The sequence below is a fragment of the Metopolophium dirhodum genome, chromosome 4 (genome assembly GCF_019925205.1).
Source record: "Metopolophium dirhodum isolate CAU chromosome 4, ASM1992520v1, whole genome shotgun sequence".
NCBI lineage: Eukaryota > Metazoa > Arthropoda > Insecta > Hemiptera > Aphididae > Metopolophium > Metopolophium dirhodum.
In genome coordinates, this window is record NC_083563.1 from 29,800,628 (window position 1) to 29,813,881 (window position 13,254).

A 13,254-nucleotide genomic window follows, 5' to 3' on the forward strand; every position below is an offset into this window, starting at 1 on the left:
ATTTAAAAAATATTTAAATTAAAAAAAACTACTCTGTTAGGTGAAACCACGTTTGCGATCTTACTAAAACAAATTGAATACCTACATTTATAAAGTTAATAATCAAAAAGTTAATTGTCAACCTCAAATTATGTTTGAAAATTTGTTTATTACTTCTAACCGTGAAATTTATGTTTTAAATTATTATTCAATCAAAATGCATTTCTTTTAATCATAAAACACGAAATTCTGTATAGAGATACCTACATGTTCGGCAAGAAGAAAAATCGAAATTAAATAACTGTATGTAGGATGCAATTTATAAATTATTATTACGACTGCAGTAATCGCATGATACAGAGTAATTCACCAAGCATTCTCTCCCTATTTCTTTTAAAAACGAATTTATTAAAATTTTAATTTTTGGAATTTTTTTTATACACAAAGACCAAACTTTAAAATTATTAATTTGTTTGTACTACTTTCAGAGTTCTGTGGCGATACAAACTGCCGTTTTTAAAATTAAAACACCAACCACCCCCTCCCCCCCTTTTACTATAAATTATTTGGTGGATAATTTTTTTGAAAAATGTTGATGTATCTAATTCTAAATATTCGAATGAGTAATTTCTTAGTTATTAAAATGTTTGTACTAAGGATAATAGTCCTTAAAATGGTTATACAAAAATATAAAATAGACGTAAAATTGGATTTAGTATTTATGATACTTATGCACCATTTGTACACATTATTAATATAGATGGATTCGTATTATTGACTATAATTGTCAAATTACCACTGTGTCTTATAAACTCATTGCCATGTACTTTTTATCCTTAGAACATAAAGTTACGTAACTCAAAAACTTCTCGTACGAATTTTGATTCTTTTACGTCTTAATTTTCAGAAAAATTATCCACTGCATAATATATTATTGAAAGGGTGTGTTCTCATTTGAAAAACAGATGTTTGTATCACTACAGGACTCTGCAAGAAGAACAAAAAAATTTTAAAGCATGGTTTTTGAGTATACTAAAAAATTCCAAAAATCAAATTAAAATAACTGAAGGAGAAAGGGTGAGCTATAAGCATACTTGGTGAAAATCACCCTAGAGAGTAGTAGTAATTATACTCTTTAGTAGGTACGGAAGTAATTTATTCCTATTGTACCTACCAAATGTATTATAATCATAGCCTATAATTAGAACATATGAGTACATTTAATATGATATAAAATATATTTCAAAATATTTCTGTTTAGTAAGTAGGTTTTAATTTGAAATTTAAATTTTAAAGTTAAAGTGTTCTCCTTTTTATAGTTATCACTTATCGATCAATAAAACCATTATTAATTACAAAAATATAATGAAATTCTCATTTAAATTATATAACATTAGATAAGTCTTAAAATGCATAAAATAAATACCAAATGAGTAGCCCACGTTGGAAAAATAGCCCTACCATATAGGTATTGCCATAAGTACCTACCACATATGTTTAAATGTGTATAATCATTATAGACATTGTATAAGTATTATATAATTTAAATGTAATTTATATAAATAAAATCTCAATACTATATACCATGGTAATAATAATAAAAATACATTTAAAAAATAGGAATTTCTTTCACGTGCACATTATTTTCGATATGATTGTGTGATTGTTCACGTGTCGTACGCAAAAATAAAAACGTAAACCCGTATTCTCTTCAAGGTCTGTGTATAGTATAATAATATGTACTATATATTAATAATCTCATAATATTATCATGGACAACGTGATAACGTTCGTTGGCATAATATAGGTCGACATGAAAAGAATACGTGGAGGAAACGTGGAGCACACGCGAAGTCATTGGTGCAGGGTGCGAAATATTCGTCTCCCAGAGAGATTCAAACAGCACAAATTGGGTCATTGGCGCTATGAAGACGTCTTAACGCGGTCCCGAAATTCTCGGTGGTTATAATAATATAATATATAAAACCGACGCCCGTGCAGAACCGGAGCACACACTTATATGCGGATACGAATTATAGGCCGTAATACGAGATATCAAGTTTGGACGTGCATATAAGTACGAACACGTGCGCATAAATTCGGCACGTGCACCGGTGTCGGTACACCAACGCGTTATAATATTATCATATAATATGTTCGCTTTTGTTAATACGCACCGGATAGGTATATATTATTATTTAAGTTATCAATATATTTTTTTAGTTTTCGTTACGTGTTCCTCGCCGTGCCCATACGCGGGAATCATCGTCGGCCCTATGTATAATTTACAGTCATACGCACCTGTATAATACGGGTAATTTTTTATTTATATTTATTCGTGTAAACGCAACGATATACAAATGTTAAGCCATAGGTTTTTTTCATTAAGATGGGTTTGAGAAAAGTGTGCAGAGGTAAGTATTTCTTACACTAAAAGCATGGTAACAGTTAAACGTTTATTAATCGAGTATTTAAAATTATTACATTAGGTATATTGCGTAGGCACTAGGCAGGCAATTGAAATTAATACTAAATTGTTTACCTATAGGTACACAAAATAATTGCAGTATTTAGTTACTTCTAAGTCTAAAAGACTCATTACAACTCCGATTTCAAAGCGCCCAATGAAAACATTAACTCCATAAAAGAATCGAAAAAAAAATTTTAATTTTATCTGAATAATATTATGACGTCATTAGTTCGTTAATAAGTAAATTATTAGAATTATCGTTGAACAATTATTCTACAATATCATACATTCCTCGCATCACTCGCCGAAAACTTGAATATTATAATAAATTGTATTTTTAATAATACTGTGTTGAGATGGGTCTGCAATAAAATGTCAATATATATGGTTATTTACGAACGCTTTTCCAGCTATATACACTGCAGTTCTATCGAAGACCCGTCGTAGAGCACTAAAATTCCATAAGATATAGTGCTAATGTATGATACGCCCGCTCGTCGACTAAATAAATAACTATATAATACGACGTTAAAGTTAAATTTATTTTTTTATTGGAATGATAACACAGTGTGCATATATGTGTTTCGACCTCACACACGTGATATATTAATGTGTGCCGGGGGTACCGCGATAACGCTCTTCTTCACACGCCGTAACAATAATATACCGACGACCCCGCGATGTCAAATAATAACAATACATTATATTAAAATATAATACAACGACACTTGGACATAATAAAAACTATATAAGAGACATAAAAAAAAAAATCTTGCATATCAATATAAGTACTATATAATTAACAGATTTTAACAAAATATATTCAACACCAATATATTATTTACAAATTGCGTCAAATAGTTTTGTAATCGATTCGTAATTTTTAATTCCGTTTAATACATATTTTTTGTTAACACTTCCTCGAACTAAAAACTCATCCGCAATTGACAAAAATGTCGACGTTTTGACGTGAAAAAAAAATTATGAATGGTCAACGATTGCAGTTGGCCCGTTGTGAGTAAATCGCAAGGTCGGTGACTGAGTGCACACACGACGTTACTGGTACTTACCTATAAAGTCTAATCTCCTGCAGTACACTGTAGTTGTTACAAACGATATTGTTATTAGTTATAACAATAATATTATACTTATGGGTAGGTGTATCTGTACTATAACCCTTCGTATAAACACCAAGTTTGTCGTTCAGAGATAACAGTTGTACCTACGCATTAGACGGTTCCCGAAAATATAGAAAACGATGTCGAATGGAAGTTTGTACGGAACTTTTGTTAAGTTGTTAATTATTTACTGTGGTGTGGCGCACGCGCTGCAGATGATAATAATACTATGTACGATGCACGGAGAACGTATTGAGCATCTCTTCGAAAACGAAACGAGTCATAATATATTTTATGCACAACTGTCCCCTACTGGTGGTGACGACGGTGGCCGGAAAAATCCAACCGACAATGTTCGTGCATGAAAATATTACATCATTACAGCTAACTTTGTACTATTATACAGGGTGATTCACCAAGTATACCTATGCTCCGTTTTTTCTTTAATAACAAATGTATTCGAATTCTTATTTCTTTGAAGTATTTTCCGAACTATTTGTTTAAATACTTATTGATATTGTATCTAGATCAAAATTCGAACGAGTATTATTTGAGCTATTTAGTTTTGGATACATTGGTAAATGATAAGATAATAGGTCCTATGATAATAGATTTAGAATATGTGGAGGCTAACATTATTAGACAACTCAAGTAATTACTAATTAATATTAATCTTTTATAATTTTATAATTTGTAATAATTGCCCGACAATAATAAATCGAACTAATGGATAATCTACTAATAATCTATTCTATACTAGATTTACAGACATGGGAGCTATGATGATTTGAAAATTATAGTAGTTTATATTAATTTTAAAAATTCTACGAGTATCAGAGTATAATAAGCTACCTAGTATTAAAATAAATAATAGATCTTTTTTTTATATTTTTGTAAAGCCATTTTTAAGGACTTTTTTCCTAAGTAAATATATTTGAATAACTCAGAAAATACTATACTCATTAGAATCTTGATTTAGGTACCTAAAAATTTTCAAAATTATTATTGGGGAAATGGGAATGTGCATGATTGGTGAATCACTCTGTATATGGGGAATCCATGCCGATATTATATAACATGACATAACGTAGAGAAATACGACAATATTATAATGATAATTTCGAAGTCGACGGAAACAACATACTTTTGGGGACGTTCCCTTCCACAGCATGTACACTATAATATAAAGCGCAAGCTGCAGAAAGAGCTTGGAATTCGATTAAAAATTACGCCGACGCGAACGGTGGTTCAGATGCTGACGACGGCAGAGCACTCGAAAAAAAAGAGATACGTTAGAAAAGAGTGGCAAAAGTGTGCGTGTTTGTGTGTGTGTGTGTGTATGTGTGTGTGAGAGAGAGAGGGAGGGAGAGAGAGATAGAAAATATACGTGAGTGAGCAAGTGAAAGAGAGGAATAGATAGAGAGTGATAAAGAGAGAGAACATTTTTTCAGGAAAAAACACGAACCCTATCGAGAGACACTCGGTGGCATTTATACACCCGCGTTCCGATATCTCTCATAAGTATACTCTGTTAACGATTATTGTTTTTATACGAGACCGTTATAATAATAATAATAATGTATGGGTACGATAAAAACGTATAATAATAATATGTACTACCTGCGTATTATAAGTGTAATGATAGTTGACACGATTTCGTCGTTTCCGCAAATCCCGCGCTTTTAACGTGTTACCACCGTGTCAGCCACATAAATAATATTATTATTGTCATACTATTTCTACAATAATTTGCATACACTTATTTTTAAATAGGAATTACCTAGATTTTGTAGTATGGTAAAAACCATTGTTAGGCGTTTTATTAGATAACATTTGTTGGTGAAATTCAATTTTAACGATTCGAGCATTTGAATAGTTTTTGATACTATATTTTGTTTGTCATATAAACGTATAGGTAATAGTGGTGCTAGACAATGTCTATAGAACTTTAGTCACTACAGCGCACCGTTCTCGATTTTGGTGCTCCGTAAGCTGTAAATTGTACAGATAGAAAGCGTTTATTCGACTTCACGACAAGCCCGTTAGCAAATTCAGCCATATCGTATTCAACCTCGCAATCGCACCCTCGACTCACTGCTTTCAAAACGTCCAAACATATCTATTTCCAATTCTCAATTTTCGAGATATTTCTAAAACATGTATTCGTTTATTTTTACAACATGATCTGCCATCGAAAATATTATGTAATAGCAGTCATTTTTCAATATTCACGATCCGATCGTCTAGCTTTAATAATATTATATAATAATATGTTTGGTTAGGTTTTTGTTCATATGTTTTTTTGTACTGTAAGACAATGTTTATGCTATATAACAAAACTATTTAAAAAACAAAGCTTTCAGGTGTTTTTTTATTCTTTATTCAAACTTTTTAAGAATATTTGAAACTATAATAATTGAAATTTTAAATTAATTTTTTTCAATCACAACGATTAAAGAATTATTATAATATTATCAACGAAATGCAATTTTGTATTACATATAAAAAAAACATTAAGTATAATTTTTATTTCAATATTAGAAATTTAACAAATTAAATATACATTTTGCTTTAAATATATTTTTGCACAATTTTAAAAATGGTACCCATATGTATATGGGTATATGTATACCCTACCTATAAAAAAAAAATTTACATTTACAAGACAATAACTTTGTTGTTTGACTAATGTAAGCTACAACTTTAAGTGCTTTACTGTAATATTGCTATTAAATAGTTAATTTCCGGTTACTCTTTTTGATTGATAACTGCCGTTATTAAATATTTGATACTACAATATAATAATATTATATTGTACAACATCTCCGTAAGTCACCGTATTATTATTAATATTTTAAAACCATGTTGGCCACCATCCTCAAATGTTTTATCTAAAACTAGATAGATCGTTTTATGTCCCGAGAATCGAGATCCATACACGTATACATTTTTAACTGCTTGCCACTTATTCCTGTTCCAACGACCAACCCCTTGGGGCAATTTAAATTTAACTCTGCTAAAAATGATGGTAAGTTTGGTTTATTATGTATTAAAACATTTCAGATCTGTAGCAGTTTCCATTCGAATAATTGCGTCCGTATTTTATACTCGTACCATTCGAGTGGATTATTACGACGCATGTTTTGCTTACATTAGACCAACGATTCTCGTTAAGTTGCACGATGATATGCGTTACCATACCTTACATTAATACTGACGTCTTAACTAAATTACGCATTGACAATAAAATATACAAAATTATGAAATGTTTTAAATTTTATTTTGAAAAGAAAAAAAAATTGTAAAGAAAAGATAATAATGAACGTAAATAGGTAATTGTTAGTATATATTATTTTGGGCAGTCTGTGTTTTTTTGCAATTAATCTGTAAATTAAAAATTAAACACAGTTTCTATACTTGCTTAAGATAATTTTCTGATTTCTCAATTATAATATATTCATAGACCATACTTTTGGCTTTTTTTTTAATGAAAACTTCTTCATATTATTTTTTTAACATTGTGGATAATTTATAGGTTTATAACTGCTGTAAAACTGTAAGTAATAACATAATACTGGCTTGCGTTATGTGAGTAAAGCAACTTGATAATGTATAATTGCACAGCCCCTACCTGACTAATTATTATACATCTAAAAGTATTTATTTTTTGCTTAACCTTTAATAAAATAACAAATGTTTTAATAATTTAAATTTTAAACCAAAACTATTTTTTCATATATGTCAAAAATATGTGAATGTAAATACTATCAATTGTGTATGTATTGTTGTGATCAAGTACTAAGCACTGAAGGGCATTCACTGTTGAATAATATAATATAAATATTAATTTTCCCACTTATTCCATTAGTGGATTTCATAATATAAACAAACACTATATGTAAATGAAAAATAATGTTATTCAATGAAAATTACGTATTATATTAGTACATAATTGTATATATTATGATAATATAGCGTGCTCCTTTCTTTTTTATAATGCTAAGTGATGTCTAGAATTTTTTTTTTTTTTTTTTTTTTTTTTTTTTTTTTTATTGAGTAACCCGCGGCAACATAGGCCATTGGGTGTGGGGAGGGTACTGTAGGTTTTATATTGGGTAGGTTTGGTAGGTTTTTATATTGGGTAGGTTGGTACACGTGTGTGTTGTGTTTGGCAGAATTTCTAATGGGGCACCCGTAGGTTTCTGCCGTGCCCCGGGGTGGGGGGATGGCGGCACTTGTTCTCCGGACACCGTGACTTGCACGGAGAAAAATGCCGCCCAGTGGTCGAGGATCGAGCTCGGACCGGCTGTGCCGAATCCGTCGCGTTATACCGCTCGGCCACCTCGTCCCCCCTCGAGAATTTTTATTGTTCATCAATATAAATATATAATATTCGCAGAAATAATAAATAAATATCTTATATTATATTGTCAGTATGAAATTTTATAAGTTAATGAAATTGTAATATTTTATTTATAATCAGTATTAAATGGATGTACATATAGTTTATAAATAGTATAAAATATATGGCAATGGTTAATCTAATATTCTAATATGATGTATTTTAAATTATAATATATTGCCGAATTCATGAAATTATCCGATCGATTTCAGATAAATTGTCGATTTCATGATATCAAACATTTCAATGCTGAACACGTGAAATCGACAATATTTGGTTAACAAATTAGTGAAGTCAGAAAAATTGGTAGATTGTTATCTGCCGTATCCATAAATTTAACTACACATTATTCGATGACGCAACAGTACTGTACACAATTGTTTTTAATTATTAAATAACAATACATATATATATATAACCATACCAAAATCATAACTTTTAACATATTTTATTAATAAAATGTAAATTTGACTGCCCCATTGAGGGATCATGATATAACTTTTAATTTGGTTTTTTTTTATTTATGGTGATACAATGTTTGATTCAGTCAACAAAACTAAAACTCCTCACATATTTTTAGAAACATTTTTAATTTACCTATTATGTCAAATTTTTTTGTTTTATAAGCATTTAAAGTTCAAATTTTTACATTGAATTTATTAAAACTACCAAAAATTTAAAAATTATATTTTGTAGTTAAAGTCCATACAATGACAATTCCATATTTACGTATATTACCTAGGCGATTAAGTATACGTACCTTGGTTATTATTTTCAGTACACAGTTCAATTTTAGGGTAGTAAAATATTTAACTATTCAATATTTATCTATTATATTAATATTGTTAGTTATTTTTATATTTCATAAAAAAATAATAATTTTAAAGTAAATATACATTACTTACCTATGTAAAACTAAATTTGGTTTGTATTAATAAATTAATAATATTATTTTAAAGAACTTTAAAAATCAATTTTTAATAATGTGATCAAAAAATGTTAAGAAAATAATTGTGTAGAAAAATCGAAAATTTTTGAAGAGATTATAGATACCACTGTAATTTAAATTTATTAGTCATAAACACTTATAACTATGTCATTATTGGTTTTTATACTCACATTTCGATAATTTAAAATTGTTCGATAATGTATGAGTAATAATAAAAAATACCTACACATCAAATATATTTATAACAAAATGTGATAGATTAATTGTTCATATGTACCACGGTTTAATTCGTATTAATTATATCACTATTAAAATGTTTTAAATTAAAATATAGTTTTGAAAATTATTATACATTATAATATAATAATGTATGTATTAGAAAAAAAATATTATTACTTTGTGTAATACAATTCATGTTTATTTTTAATCCTTAAAATTGTATTGAATAGAATCAACAAACCAGGACTTATGATATTAATTGAACATTACAGGTGAGTAGATGACTGATGTGAACTTATTGATTGTTTTTCTTTCATTTCCCGACATATTTATAAAATCATCAGTTAAACTTAATTAGAAAACGACTTTATAATGCGTTTGATTAAACAAAAACAATCCATATATTTTCATTTCATACTTAACAACATTTTTTTCCATACATATATTTTTAGACACTTTACTGATAGTATTGACTCTTATATATAGACATACAGTTAATCATTAATATGTATTAAATTTCAACCATCTCATAGTTTAAAATAGATTTAAAAATGAAAAATAGTAAAAATAAATTTAGTGTCTAAGAGGAATTTGTGTGAAATTGAAAATGTTAATATATAAACCGTAAACAATTAATTATTTCAATTTACTTAACGACTTATCTAATTTTCAGCACTATGTATATTATATATCTAGTCTAAGCATTGATCCAAGTCAATTAAAATCAAATAGCGAGAAACTGTTTTTTAAAAATCAATGAAAGAAATTTGATTATAAAGAGAATAGGGTAGGAACCTAATTTGTATTCATAAGTTAGCACTCACGCACAGTTAGTAGTATTGGTCTCTAAAGAAAAAATTTAAAATGTTCATAATAATTATTCAATTAACTATATTAGTTTAACAGAATATCAACACACAAATCATTTAACTTTGTTGTGCAAACCACAAGATAGTATAATTTATTATTATTGTTAACAATCTTAATATTCGTAAATGTTTTTTTTTATTATTAATAAGGATAATAATATTTAAAGTATTTATTATAATTGTGCATCCATGTTGCATTTATTTACAATGTAAATTTTATCACAATTTCGTCACATCGTGATATTCTTTTATATTCAAGTAAATACTTTAAAAAATTGTGAATGATTAACGCTTGCAATGGAAAAAAATAACTTTAATAATATTAGAACTCATATTTTATTCAGTAAAGAATGTATAAAAAATTGCATTTAATTGCCTTTTCTGTATATTTTAATACAGGTAAACTATGGTAATTTACCTATATACAGCTACTGCGGAATATAAAATAACGAACATAAAATATATTAAAACATCCGTTTAATTTTGCCAGGAACAGTATATATGTATATCTAAAGGAGTATTTTAATTAAAAACTTTGTGACAAGTTAGTTATAAAAAAAAAATTATGTCATCAGCTCGGTATTCTCATTTTGTGGTCAAACGTTAGCAAGCGAAGTTCGATTAAATCGTTACCAAATTTTTTTATATGTGTCTGCAGTGTCTGTATTTTTTTTTTTTGTGGCAGTGGTGGTGATGAGATGTGTTGTTGTGAGTGTGTGTGTGAAAAATAACAACTTCCAAAAACAAAATTATTCCTCGATAATAGTTTTTCGTTCGAGTTTTAATTGAATTTTTTAATTACTTCATTTATCCACGTTAAGCGATAACGAAATGATGGTGGTGTATGTGAACGAGGAGTGTGATGTGTGACGAGTGAACTATACGTCATCGTCGACCGTCCCCGCAGGGCCGATGGTTGCAAAGACGACTGCAGCGGATATTGTCTGTTTTGGTTTTCGTGATCATAATAATAACGTGAATAAGTGATACAAAAAGAAATAATATTATTGTTCGTATAATTTTACTGAAGGATGTAAACGGGTAAAACTAATTACGAGAGTATGTACAAGAACAAATTAGAATATGCTATATTTCTATGTAATAAACATTATAACAACATTTGGAAATTGAGATGCTTTATTTTAATATAGGTTTAGGTATGAATTTCTTTAAATTTAATTATGATTTATGACAGAATATGTAACTTGAGTACCTAAGTTGAATAAAGGCTTGAATTTAAATGCGTAATTTATTATTTTCAGATTAACTTGTGTTTTCTTTATTATATTATTTCATCGATAAAAATTATCTGGCCGAGTTTACAACAAAAAAAGGTAATCACGAGCAGAGTTCATACCTGTCCTATAGGCCTGTGACCTAATGCTATTTGGGGGACATACTGTCATATTCGTATAGGTAACTATGCATTTTTTTTATATTTAGGCGTTGTGTAATGTAAAATCGTATAAGAAATTAGGTACTAAGTAGACTAAAATGTAATCACATAGTCTATAGGTATTAATAGTTTTCAATTAATTTACGTTATTAGCAAAAAATTTCTAATATTTCTTTAATAAATACCGACTGAATAATTTGAAAACGTTTTACTAACAATAATTTTAAATTGGTTTCGTTCCATATAACAATTTAGCCTGCCTTAACCTTGCATTATTTTAGTGATTCGTAATATTGGAAACAATAAAGTACATAATATTCCGACACAATTTGCTTTTTGGTAAGATAATAGTGTTTATTATTATTTATTATGATCGAGTTGCGTCCGGTGAGTTTGAGGCGCAAGTAGTCAGTGGCTAACTCCGAGGGGCGATTAGGGTATGTATCACATATCATTAGACCAATTTTATTTTATAGTCTAAATATATTATGATATAGGTATGTTATAAATAGGTAGGCGGTATATCAATAATGAATTAATGTATAATAATAATAATATAATCGTACTTACGCAAGCGGGTATTTTTTTTATTTTTTTTTTACGTAACCCTCTGTGTAACTAAAGTTGATAAGGGAGGGGGGAGGACACACATCCACGATAACGGTCAAAGGCGGCGGTGGTTTCGCGAGCTCCGGAGTGAACGCGCGGCAAGTTCGGAATAACTTGCGACGACCACCCGACACCACGACGGTGGGCGATCAGTTCCGACGCGCGGCGCGAGACCCACTACGCGGCGGTGACGACGACTGCGACGACAACCGTGACGGCGGCGGCGGCAATGACGGCGAAACGCAACGGCGGCAGGCCCGTCGAACAACCGCCGCGGCGGCCCGTGTGGTGGTCGCCCGGGCAACGGCGGCGCGGCGGAGGCGCGCGCGAAAAAAAAATTCAAGAGCCGTCCGGTCGCCGCCGACAATTTCATCCGTGCGAAATTTACCATGCTGCCGCGCCTATATAATGTACGTGTCGAGCGGGCAAGACGCGCACACCCGCAAACCCGAAATGTATTTTCACTATGGAGGCAATTATTAATTTGCAATCCGTAGAGAAGTGTAATCGGAAAATTAGACGAGGCAAGACACGTCACAACGAACTGAAGAATGACTCGAACGCCGACCAATGTTGACACCCAACTCTTTTTTTTTTTATATATGTAAATACAAATATTATCACTTTAGGGGACGTCCCTGGTCGTCTTTTGAGACGTTTGAGTCTGCCATAGGGACTTCGTCAAGAAATGATACGGAGGATAATAATATTATTATTGTTCGATTGATGAATTGACATGGGTGGGTGTTAAGACTCGAGTGAAATTTGATGTAATGAGATTTTATTGGTTCGTTGGGTGTAAGATGTTTTAGGTCTTGGTGGAGGTTTTTATTAGGTTACATAAACCCGGGGGCAGAGGTTATATTTTGACGTAGACGTATAATATGCATTGGAACGCTCGCGAGGTTTTTGTATTGGACGATCTCCAAAAGGTGGTTTCCATATAACCAGACTATGTGGATTATTAACTTGTATATTATGTTAAGTTTGTTAGTTATAGAGACAGTTTAGATATAACCAGAACCACAGAGGCCTTAGGAAATTGAGTTTTGTATAGACTGATACGCGTTTTGTTTTTATATATGCGCTCCATGTGAGTCGTTCAATAAAAATGTTAACCAGAGATATTCGACTCAATTGGCTGATGGTAAGACTTGGTTGTTTAAGAGAGTGGCGTACATTCACGATTTTGTAACAATAAATTATCGTATGTGAACTTTGATTCATTAACATTTATTTTCAA

The 13,254-nt window shown here is 30.2% G+C and overlaps 1 protein-coding gene across 1 annotated transcript in view; it reads right to left on the minus strand.

The window, feature by feature from the left end:
• LOC132943990 (Kv channel-interacting protein 1-like) overlaps positions 1 to 12,977 on the minus strand; it is a 123,754-nt gene extending 110,777 nt beyond the window's left edge. Inside the window, exon 1 of the mRNA XM_061013191.1 lies at positions 11,973 to 12,977. The gene's annotated coding sequence lies outside the window, so the exon portion shown is untranslated. The remainder of the gene's footprint in view (positions 1 to 11,972) is intronic.
• Positions 12,978 to 13,254: the final 277 nt, after the last annotated feature.